Raw genomic sequence first — 10,480 nt, 5'->3', positions numbered from 1 at the left:
CCATCTAAAAAAAAATGAGTAGTAATTTCCATGCCCTTTATTCCCCTGTTAACTGTTAGATGTGCCTGTGGACACTAAACATGGACATCTGTATTACTACATAAGATTCCTCATCTTTTTACTTATTTTAGCTTTTGAAGTATGTAGCCCAGGTAGTAGAGAATGACCTTAAACTCCTGATCCTCCTGCCTCCAACTCCCAAAGGTTGGATAAGTATAACAAGTCTTTTTTGTCCCACCAGCCAGCTCCCAAATAATGACAGGGAGACTTATTATTAATTATGAAAGTTTGTCCTTAGCTTAGGCTTGATTTTAACTAGCTCTTATAACTTAAATTAACCCATTTTTATTTAATCTCTGTTCTGTCAGGTACTGTCCATTGTAGGCAGACTTTTCTGTCCAACCAGCCAGTTCCCAAATAACTGACATGGAGACTTAATATTAATTATAAATGCTCAGCCAATAGCTCAGGCTGATTACTAGCTAACTCTTACATTTTAAATTAAGCCATATTTCTTATCTACCCTCTGCCACAAGGCTGTACCTTCTTTCAACATAGCACATTCATCTTGCTTCCCTCTGTGTCTGCTCCAGACTCTGGAGACTCTGCCCTTTTTCTTCCCAGTTTGATCTCTGTCCTGAAAATCCTGCCTAGCTATCAACCAATCAGCATTTTATTAACAATGAGAGCAACACATTTTCACAATGTACAGAAAGATTATTTCACAGCAACCCATCCTGTTTCTTCTGTGTCTCCTGGCATCTCTCATGTGCCTAGATTTAGCTCCTCTTCCTTTTTCTCCCAAGAAACCCTGCCTGTACCTCCTACCTAGCTATTGGCTGTTTAGCTTTTTATTACACCAATCACAGCAAATACATCTTCACACTGTACAAATATCCCACAACTGATAAGTAATACACTTTCAACTAAGCTCCACCAAGTATCAGGAGTAGCTCTGCCTATTCAAAATGATGATGCTATCACCAATCTGTTAAATGTTTCTTCCTCTAACAATAATTATTAAAGACTTTTCTCACATTTAATTTTTTTTTCTTTTTTTTTTTTTTTTTTTTTTGGTTTTTCCGAGACAGGGTTTCTCTGTGTAGCTTTGCGCCTTTCCTGGAACTCACTTGGTAGCCCAGGCTGGCCTCGAACTCACAGAGATCCGCCTGGCTCTGCCTCCCGAGTGCTGGGATTAAAGGCGTGCCGGCCTCACATTTAATTATTTGTCTTAAATACTTTGGGGGCTGGGGCTGGAGCTGGAGAGATGGCTCAGTGGTAAAGAGCACTTGCTGCTCTTGCAGGACTGGGATCCTGTTCCCAGAACTATGTAGGAGTTGGTAATCATCTGTAACTTTAGTTCTAAAGTATACAATGGCCTCTTCTGGCCTCCAGCTCCTGCACTCACATGATACACAGAAAATTACAAAGATTCACACACATAAACAAAAAATAAATCTAAAAACAAGCAAACAGGGCTGGAGAGTGGGTAACGGTACTTCCTGCTTTTGCAGAGGACTTAAGTTCTGTTCCCAGCACCCACATGGTACCAACAACCATTTGTAACTCCAGTTCCAGAAGATCTGGTGTCCACTTCTGGCCTCTTCAGGTACTTCATGCACATGTGTACAGACAAACAGGAAGACAAAACACCCATATACATAAGATAAAATAAATCTTTAAAAAGAACCCTGAATATATACTCACATTGTAGCACATAGCTGTATCTAGGGTTGTCATCTCAGAAAGTGAGAGCATATGCTTACCCAAAGACCTCTAGTAATTGAACTTGGTTTTTTTGTACTGGCTAGAAACTTGAAACAGCCAAAATGTCCCACAGCAGGAGAATGGTTGTTTAAATTGGTAAATATATACCTTGTAGCATTGCTTACCAAAATAAAGGAAATAAAATGTTGAGTAGAACAGTATACCAGTATCAATTCCCTGGTTTTGATATTACAAGATTATCATATAGTGTGACCTTTGGAGGAAACTTGGTTCAGAATATATTTTCTGTACAATCTTTGTAACTCCCTGTGGATCTGTAGCTATTCCAAAATAACATGTTTTTTTAAATTAACATATTCAGTAAATACTGGGCCCAGTCTTGCATGGCAATGATTACTTTTCTAAATAAGGTATCTCCTTTTATATGGGATGTGTGTTCCAAGGCTTGCTAGTCAATCACTCTCTTTGCTTTATATGTATGATTCTTTTATTATTTTGTTCATTGTATGGAACCATTCAAAGGTAATCATAAACTTCATATATAAACATAAGCATAAGTATGTTTTCTTCCTATCTTTTACTTGTTTTAATTTTATGTGTTTAAGTGTTTTGCTTGCATGTATGTATGTACACTAAGAGCATGCCTACTATTTTTGGAGGCCAGAAGAGGGCCCTTAGAACTAGAGTTACATACAGTTGTTAAATGCCATATGGGTGCTGGGAACCAAGCCCAGATCCTCTGCAAAAGCATTGTCTTAGTGACTTTTCTATTGCTGTAATAAGACATACTGATCAAGGCAGCTTACAGAAGAAAGAGTTTATTTGAAGTTTATGGTTTCAGAGGGTTAGAGTTCATGTCCATCATGGCAGGGAGCATGGCAGCAGGCAGGCAGGCAGGCACAGCACTGGAACAGTGGCTGAACACTTATATCCAGGTCTACAAAAAGAATGGCCAGCATCTTTTGAAACCTGAAAATCTGCTCCCAGTAACAGACCTCCTTTAATAAGGGCAAACCTCCTAATCCTTCCCAAACAGATCCACCAAATGGGTCCAAGTGTTCAATCACCTATGGGGCCATTCTCACTCAAATCACCACAAGCAGCTGTAGGCAGAGTTTTCCTGTGCCGGCAGCCACTTCACAAATAACCACTCAGAATCTTAATACTAATTATAAATACTTGACCAATAGGTCAGGCTTGTTACTAGCTAACTCTTACATTTAAATTAACCCATATTTCTTACCTATGCTTTGCCATATGGCTCATAGCTTATTACCTCATGTTCTACATGTCCTGCTTCCTTGGCAGTGGGCTAGCATCTCCTCTGACTCCATCCTTCTTCATCCCATCATTCTCAGTTTGGCTTTCCCCCCTAACTTTATCCTGTTCAGCTATTGGTCAGTCAACTTGTTTATTAAACCAATTGTAGTGACATATATTCACAAAGTGTACAGAAAGATTATTACATAGCATTTCCCCCTTTTTGTCTAATTAAAAAGGAAGGTTTTAATTTTAACATAGTAAAATAATATAGAACAAAAACAATTATCAAGAAAGAATTAGTTACAATATCCAGTCTATTTTGTATTTGACAAAATTAGAGAAAATACTCTGTTATGTATCTTATCTTGGTGAGCCGAAAGTTTCATACCTAATTTGCTTTTTATCATAACTAAGGAAAACTATAAGTTTAACTATTTAGTCTTTAGCTCCATCAAAGACCCTAGAAGGATGAAATGTTACCTAATGACAGGGACATCAGGCTGCCTGGCCAGTTACCCCAAGTTCCTTTGTGACATTGGGGCATCCAAATCTAGCCTACAGGCCTAGCATATCTGATAGACTTTCCTGTGAAGCAGGGAATTTTGAAGGACTCTCCTACCTTATCTTGACAAAGTTTGGCCGTTGCCTTTCTTACCTAATGGTCCAGTTTGGACAGTACATTGTCAGCAATTGAGGCAAGAGCAGTTTCTTTGCCCACATGACTAGCTTTTGCCATAAAGAAAGCAAACTCCATATGGAGTTTTCTTCAATGCCCATCATTTTCTCTGAAATAGATTGGTGCTGCCAGGAACAGACATGTCTCACTGTCAAGAAAAGCCTTAGGTTATTAAACATATTAAATGTCATATTCTGTAAGTCTTTCAAGTGTTTGAAGACCATCTATCTATCTAAATAAATCTGTGTATGACCTTGAAAATATATCTAACATGACTATAAGTTTGACTATTATAGATGATTATTAATCATTATTTCTTAATCATACATTACATTTTTAAATGAGTTACATAAACACAATACCTTAAATGAGTAGAAATATACATACAATATAGCAAAATTAACTTTAAATTTGTATCAATAAACCAAAATCCATACCAATGTAAAATATTTTGAGTTTAATAGTTGTTTTTTAGTTTAAAAGTAGATTCAATAATCAATCTACCCTTTTATCCTACCATTTCTATATCACCCCCTTTTTTTTTTTCAAAAAGAGGTCCTTGAATCTATTCTCCTTTGGTCAGCTTTTTTCCAACCATTACCAATAACAACTTGTAACCAACACCCTTAAATGATAACAAACATCTATAACCAATACTTTTGGAATGTGGGCATAGTTCTCTAGACTGCTTCCTGTTGACTGGGGGCATTGGTAATCTTTGGGGGACCCTGAGAAAATTGGGATAATAATGAAGTTCCAGCTAGAGTCATCTGTGAAGGTGGAGCATGTCAGCCAGCAGTCTTGAAGTTGTTTTGGATTCTGGATCACTTGGACCATCCATTTTCATTGGTGTCTGATGCCCTTGCTCTGAAAATATATAAACTTTTAAAGGTAACATACTTGTATGCATTAATACAAGTATAGACTGTACATTGTACACAGTCAGTTAAAGATGTTTTTTGTTATGTGTTTAATCGGGTAAAATATACATCCAGTGTCTTGTAGTTCGTCTAGGTTTTGTTGTTTTTTTTTGTTGTTGTTTTGTTTTGTTTTTTTTAATGTCTGTAGTCAGGATTTCAGTGGGTCTTCCTCAATCAAACCAGAATGATTTTTTTTTAAAACCAGAATGAATCCACAGCTTCTCATTTCCTGTGGAAATTAAAAGCAAAACCACTCCCCCAAAGTAACACATCTTTTGACTTAAATTTTAAAGTCAAGATATCTTTAAAATATATAGGTTGGTTGAATCTAGCAGTTTTTATAGTCTAATGTCTCTTTGCAGCCAAACAAAGACAACACAATAACGTACAGGATCCATACTCTCTGTGTATTTCCCATCTTTATGTGGCTTATTATATTTTTATTATTACTCTATTCCTTTTTTAAGAACTTTCTCCACTTTTTTCTTTTCTCTTGCAAGCCTATGTATATTTTTAAACACACTGTAACCCACTTAGAGATTTTTTTCCAATCTAAATCTGTCTTTACTGTGTATCTGTAACCTTTTCTGTCTGCATGAGCAAAACCCCTAAACCTGTCATGTAGTATGCTGGCGGAGCTCTCAAGCCCACAAGCAGCAGCTGGAGCACAGAGCCTGTATGGGAGACTGCAGGAACCTGCCATGCTGCTTAGATCATGGCAGTTGGCAGCTGGCTCCATCTCACAGGCAGCTGTTGGGAGATGTGTCTCTACATTGCATCTGGCATGAGTCTCTGAGACTAGGAAGCTGCATCTGGCTCTGTTTTTCTGTCTTTAGAACCTTTTTTAAAAAAGCTTTTTTAGGTCTTATGAAAATCTACAACAGACAGTGGGTACCATTTGTAGGTGGAATTTTCCTGTGCCAGCAGCTGCTTCATGAATAATAGTAATTTGTCTTAATATTAATTATAAATGCTTGGCCAATAGGTCAGGCTGTTATTAGCTAACTCATACAAGTAGCAATTACTCTTAGCTACTGAGCCATCTCTCCATCTCCCAATACTCTGATTTTTATTGTTGTTGTTTTTGTTTTTTTGAGACGGGTTTCACTATATAGCCTTGGCTGGCTTGGAACTCACTATGTAGACCAGGCTGACTTCAAACACAGAGATCCACCAGCCTCTGCCTCCCAAGTTCTCAGATTAAATGCGTGCACTAATACATCCAGTTTTTACCTAGCAATCCTAACTGTGGGAATAGTGAAAGAGGGATGAAGTGAGTGATAAAGACTGCAGAGTTGAAAAAAATTAAATAAAAAATAATAAACAAACAAGCAAGCAAATAAATAAATAAATAAATAATGCAGAGTTGAGCCAGACATGGTGGTGCATGCCTGTAAGCCCAGCACTTGGGGGGCAGAGGCAGGTGGATCTCTATGAGTTTAGACCAACCTGGTTTACATATTGAGTTCCAGGCCAGCCAAGGCTATATAGTGAGACTGTCTCAGGGGAAGTGGGGAGAATTGCAACATAATCTAATTGCCCTTGTAAGTGTTTTCTTTTTTATTCCTTTAACTAATACTTCAATGCCTGCTCATACTGCCAGAATAAGACTAATTTTCTATTCAAGGAGTGGATTAAAGAGAAATTTGGGGAAGTTATACCTCAATGCTTCTCAAACTCATTATTTAATTCTTGTGCCATGAAGGCCATTTTTACTGATAAAAATTTAATAAGTAATCTCAGGCTAGCCTGAAGGATTTATTCCTGTTTGGGGAGTTATACTTCAATTAACAGAAATATCAATGGCAGTCAACCATTTGAAATCAGAGAGAAAAGAATTCTTGACAGAAGGAAGAAAGAATGCAAATGTGTAAAAATAGTTTTAAGGGGCTAGAGACATGGCTCAGTGGTTAAGAGCACCCACATTAGCCTGTAACTTGAGGTGATCTGATAGCCTTCTGACTTCCTCCTGCACACACACACACACACACACACACACACAAATAAGTAATAATTTAAAGAGAGAATGGTATTGAATCATATTTGATAAGCTTTGGCAGAGTGCTCTTCTTAAAGCTACAGCTGCTGTTGCCAGGCCGTGGTGACTCACGCCTTTCATCCCAGCACTCAGGAGGCAGAGGCAGGTGGATCTTTGTGAGTTCGAGGCCAGCCTGGTCTACAGAGCAAGATCCAGGAAAGGCTCTAAAGTTACACAGAGAAACCCTGTCTCGAAAAACCAAAAAAAAAAAAAAAAAAAAAAAAAGAAAAAAGAAAGAAAAAAAAAAAAAAAAACAACAACAAAAAACCAAAACCTACAGCTGCTAACCTAAATGGAACCAGGAAGAATGTTATTATTAGGCAGAGACCAGGGATATCTCAACAAAACAAAAATGGCAGTTAGGCTTTCTGGGAATGAGCTGTTGGACTTGAAAGGTAGAGGTAACTCATCATCTTGTGGTAAGATGAGCTTATGATCATGGATCGTTGAGTTTCCCCAATCTTGTTTCCAAGACCTTTCTTTCTGGGCGGTTGGTTAGAATTAATAAGAAACATTTTGTCTGGTTGGTTAGTTTTGTTTTCTAGAGACAGAGCCTTCCTGTGTAGCCCTTGCTAGGCTGGAACTCTCTATGTACACCAGTCTGGCCTCTAGCACACAGGGACATATGTGCCTCTGCCACAAAAGTGCTAGGATTAAAGGGATATGCCAACACAGCTGACAAAAAAATTAAATATTCTTAAAATGTCTTTTTTAAAAAAAGGACCTGGGTTTGATCCCCAGAACCCACATCAAAATGGCAGACATGATGGCAAACCAGAACTCATGTAAACATGCCAGATGTGGTGTGCTTGTGCACTGCCTTTCTAAGGATGATAGGCAGGGCTGTCCTCCAGCCTCCATGCATTTACAGCCTTCCTATCTGTCTGTCAGTCTGCCTATCTATCTATCTATCTATCTATCTATCTATCTATCTATCTATCTATCTATCTAGGCATGGTCTTATTACATTACTTTGACCAGAATGGAACTCACTAGGTAAACCAGCCAGGCTGGCCTCAAACATATAGAGATCAGCCTACCTCTGCCTCCCAAGTACTGGGATCAAAAGTGTACACCACTATGCCCAGTGCCCTCACTTCATTTTTTTAAAAAAGAGATAAAGGGTTGCTGAAGTGTTTATCTAATTATTCTTTTGTCAGTAAAAACTTGGGAGTCAGATATCGGAGTAAGAACCTGATTGGTAAGAGAAGTGGCAGAGAAGTTGCCAGTGACCTCCTCTCTCCCCCTCCCTCTCTCTCCTTCCTTTATTCAAAAGGGCCCAGCCTATTTCTAAGCTCCGCCCTACTACTACTTCCTGTGTCTGTCTATATGTCCTGGGTCCTCCAAAACCTCTATGGCTAATTTTGGTCAGCTAGTAGCTAGCTCCACTCGGATTCGAGAAAAACTTTATTGACAGTCTCAGGAGTATAAGAGTGCAATCAACGCAGTCCTCGGGGGAGGACTTGTCCTGGAAGAGGTGGGAATGGAGGGTGGGCTGGGGGTAAGGGAGGGGGTGGGAGGGGGAGAATAGGGGAACCCATGGCTGATATGTAGAACTGAATAGTATTGTAATATATATATATATAATATATATATACACACATATATATATATAAAATGAAAAACACACACACAAAAAAGAGTACAATCAAAATATTTTACAACATTTCATCCTTTTGTCTAAATAAACAGGGAAGATTTTAACTATACACAGTGAAACTATATACAATAAGAACAATAAGAAATCAGGTAAGAATTACATTTACAATGTCCATCCACTTGCATTTGGCAATTCAGAGAGAGTATTTCATTATCTATCCTATCTTGGTGAGTCCAAAGTTTTGTACTTAATTCACATTTTATCCTAACTTGTATTACCAACCTAAACTATCTTTTTAGACCTCAAACTATTTTCTTAGATAAACAATTTAAGCTTTTGTATCTCTCAAGCTTTTGTACTTAGAATATTTTTTTTTAATTTGGTAACAAGAAAACTGTAACTACTGTCTAGTCTTCAACTCCATTAGAAGTCTGAGAAGGAAACAATGTTACCTGAGTAAACAGGAAGTGCAGAGCAAACAACTTCCAAAGCTATAAAAATGCTAGACACAGCTGGCTCTGTGGATAATCACCCAAGGTTTCTCTGCAACATTGGGGCATCCATCTTTAGCCTATAGGTCTAGAATACCTGACAGACTTTCTGTGAAGCAGGAATTTGGAAGGACTGTCCTACCTTGTCATGGCAAAGTTTGGCAGTCTCCTCCTTTTCTGTCTTGCTTGTCCAATTTGGACAGCATACTGTCAGCAGCCAAGGCAAGGGCAATTTCTTGTCCAGTGGCTAACTTTGCCACACTGAAAGCAAACTCCATATGAAGGTTCTTTGATGCCCATCATCCTCTTTTGAAGTAAATTGGTGCTGCCAGGAGCAGATGAGTCTCACTGTCATGAAAAGTCTTAGGTTATTAAAACATCTTAAATTCTGTAGTCTTATGTTATTGAAACATCTTGAATTCTGTAGGTCTCTGAAGTACTTGAAGACCATTTATCTACTTAAAATATATCTCTATTTGACCTTGAAAACATACCTAATATGACTATGAGTTATAAATGACTAACTACTAAACTGTATTTCTTTATTATCCTAAGTAGCTTTCAAGGACTATTACAAGTAGTCAGAAGTTTTCCTGTGCCCTGCCTGTCCAGCAGTCACTCAGACAAGTAAACACACAGAGGTTTATATTACTTACAAACTGTATGGCCTAATGGATCAGACGTCTTGCTAGCAAGCTCTTATAACTTAAATTAACCAATTCCTATTAATCTATGTTTTGCCATATGTTCCGTGTCTTACTGGTCTGCTGGCATGTTGTTCCTTGGGTGGCAGCCTGGCATCTTTTCGCCTCTCTTTTTTCTTCCGGTCTATCTGCTTGAAAATCCACCTGCCTCTAAGCTGCCTTGCCATAGGCCAATGCAGCTTTATTTATCAACCAATCAGAGCAACACATATTCACAGTATACAGAAAGACATCCCACAACATAGAACTTTACACTAAATTTTCAAATGAGCTGCATAGGTAAAATATCTTAAACAAGAATAGAACTAGATATACAGTATAAGAAAAATAACCTTAAATTTGTATCAATATACAAGAATATCTTAAACAAGAGTAGAAACATATATACAGTATAACAAAATAACCCTAAATTTGTATCAGTATACAAAAATACCTTAAACAAGAGTAGAAACACATACATAGTATAACAAAAATAATCTTAAATTTGTATCAATATACAAAAATCCATAAAATATTTTTAAATCCAAAAATCCATGTAAAATATTTAAGACCAGTGCTTGCTTTTTTAGTTTAAAAGTGTATTCAATAATTTATGCCTTTATCTTATCACTCCTATATCCCCCCTTTTCTTTTCAGAATGATATCCCTGAATCTAATCTTTTCCCTGACTATGACCAATAGCAACTTGCAACCAACCCCCCTAAATGATGACAAATATCCATAATTCACAGGATGACCAAAAGCCACCCACCCCAGCTCTTGGGAATGTGGGCATCATGTTCTTAAACTTGCTTCCTGTTTTCTGGGGGTGATGGCATCTTTGGGGAACTCTGAGAAAACTGAGATAACGGTTAAGTCCTGGGAGAGCCAGCTGTTGTCCAAGTCGGTGTGATGGGAAAGTGCAAGGCTTATCAAGTCCTGGCTGGAGTAATCTACGATGCTGGACTATCTTAGCCAACCAGCTTGAAATTGTCCTGAGAAGTTTGTAGTCCAAAACTAATCTTTGGGTGGTGTTTGTCAGCTCAGTGGTGTTACCACAATCTAGGTGGAATTGTCGTTG

This window comes from Peromyscus leucopus, chromosome 3, assembly GCF_004664715.2.
Source record: "Peromyscus leucopus breed LL Stock chromosome 3, UCI_PerLeu_2.1, whole genome shotgun sequence".
Lineage (NCBI taxonomy): Eukaryota > Metazoa > Chordata > Mammalia > Rodentia > Cricetidae > Peromyscus > Peromyscus leucopus.
The sequence above is the reverse complement of the archived record's forward strand: the minus strand, read 5'-3'. Positions refer to the sequence as shown.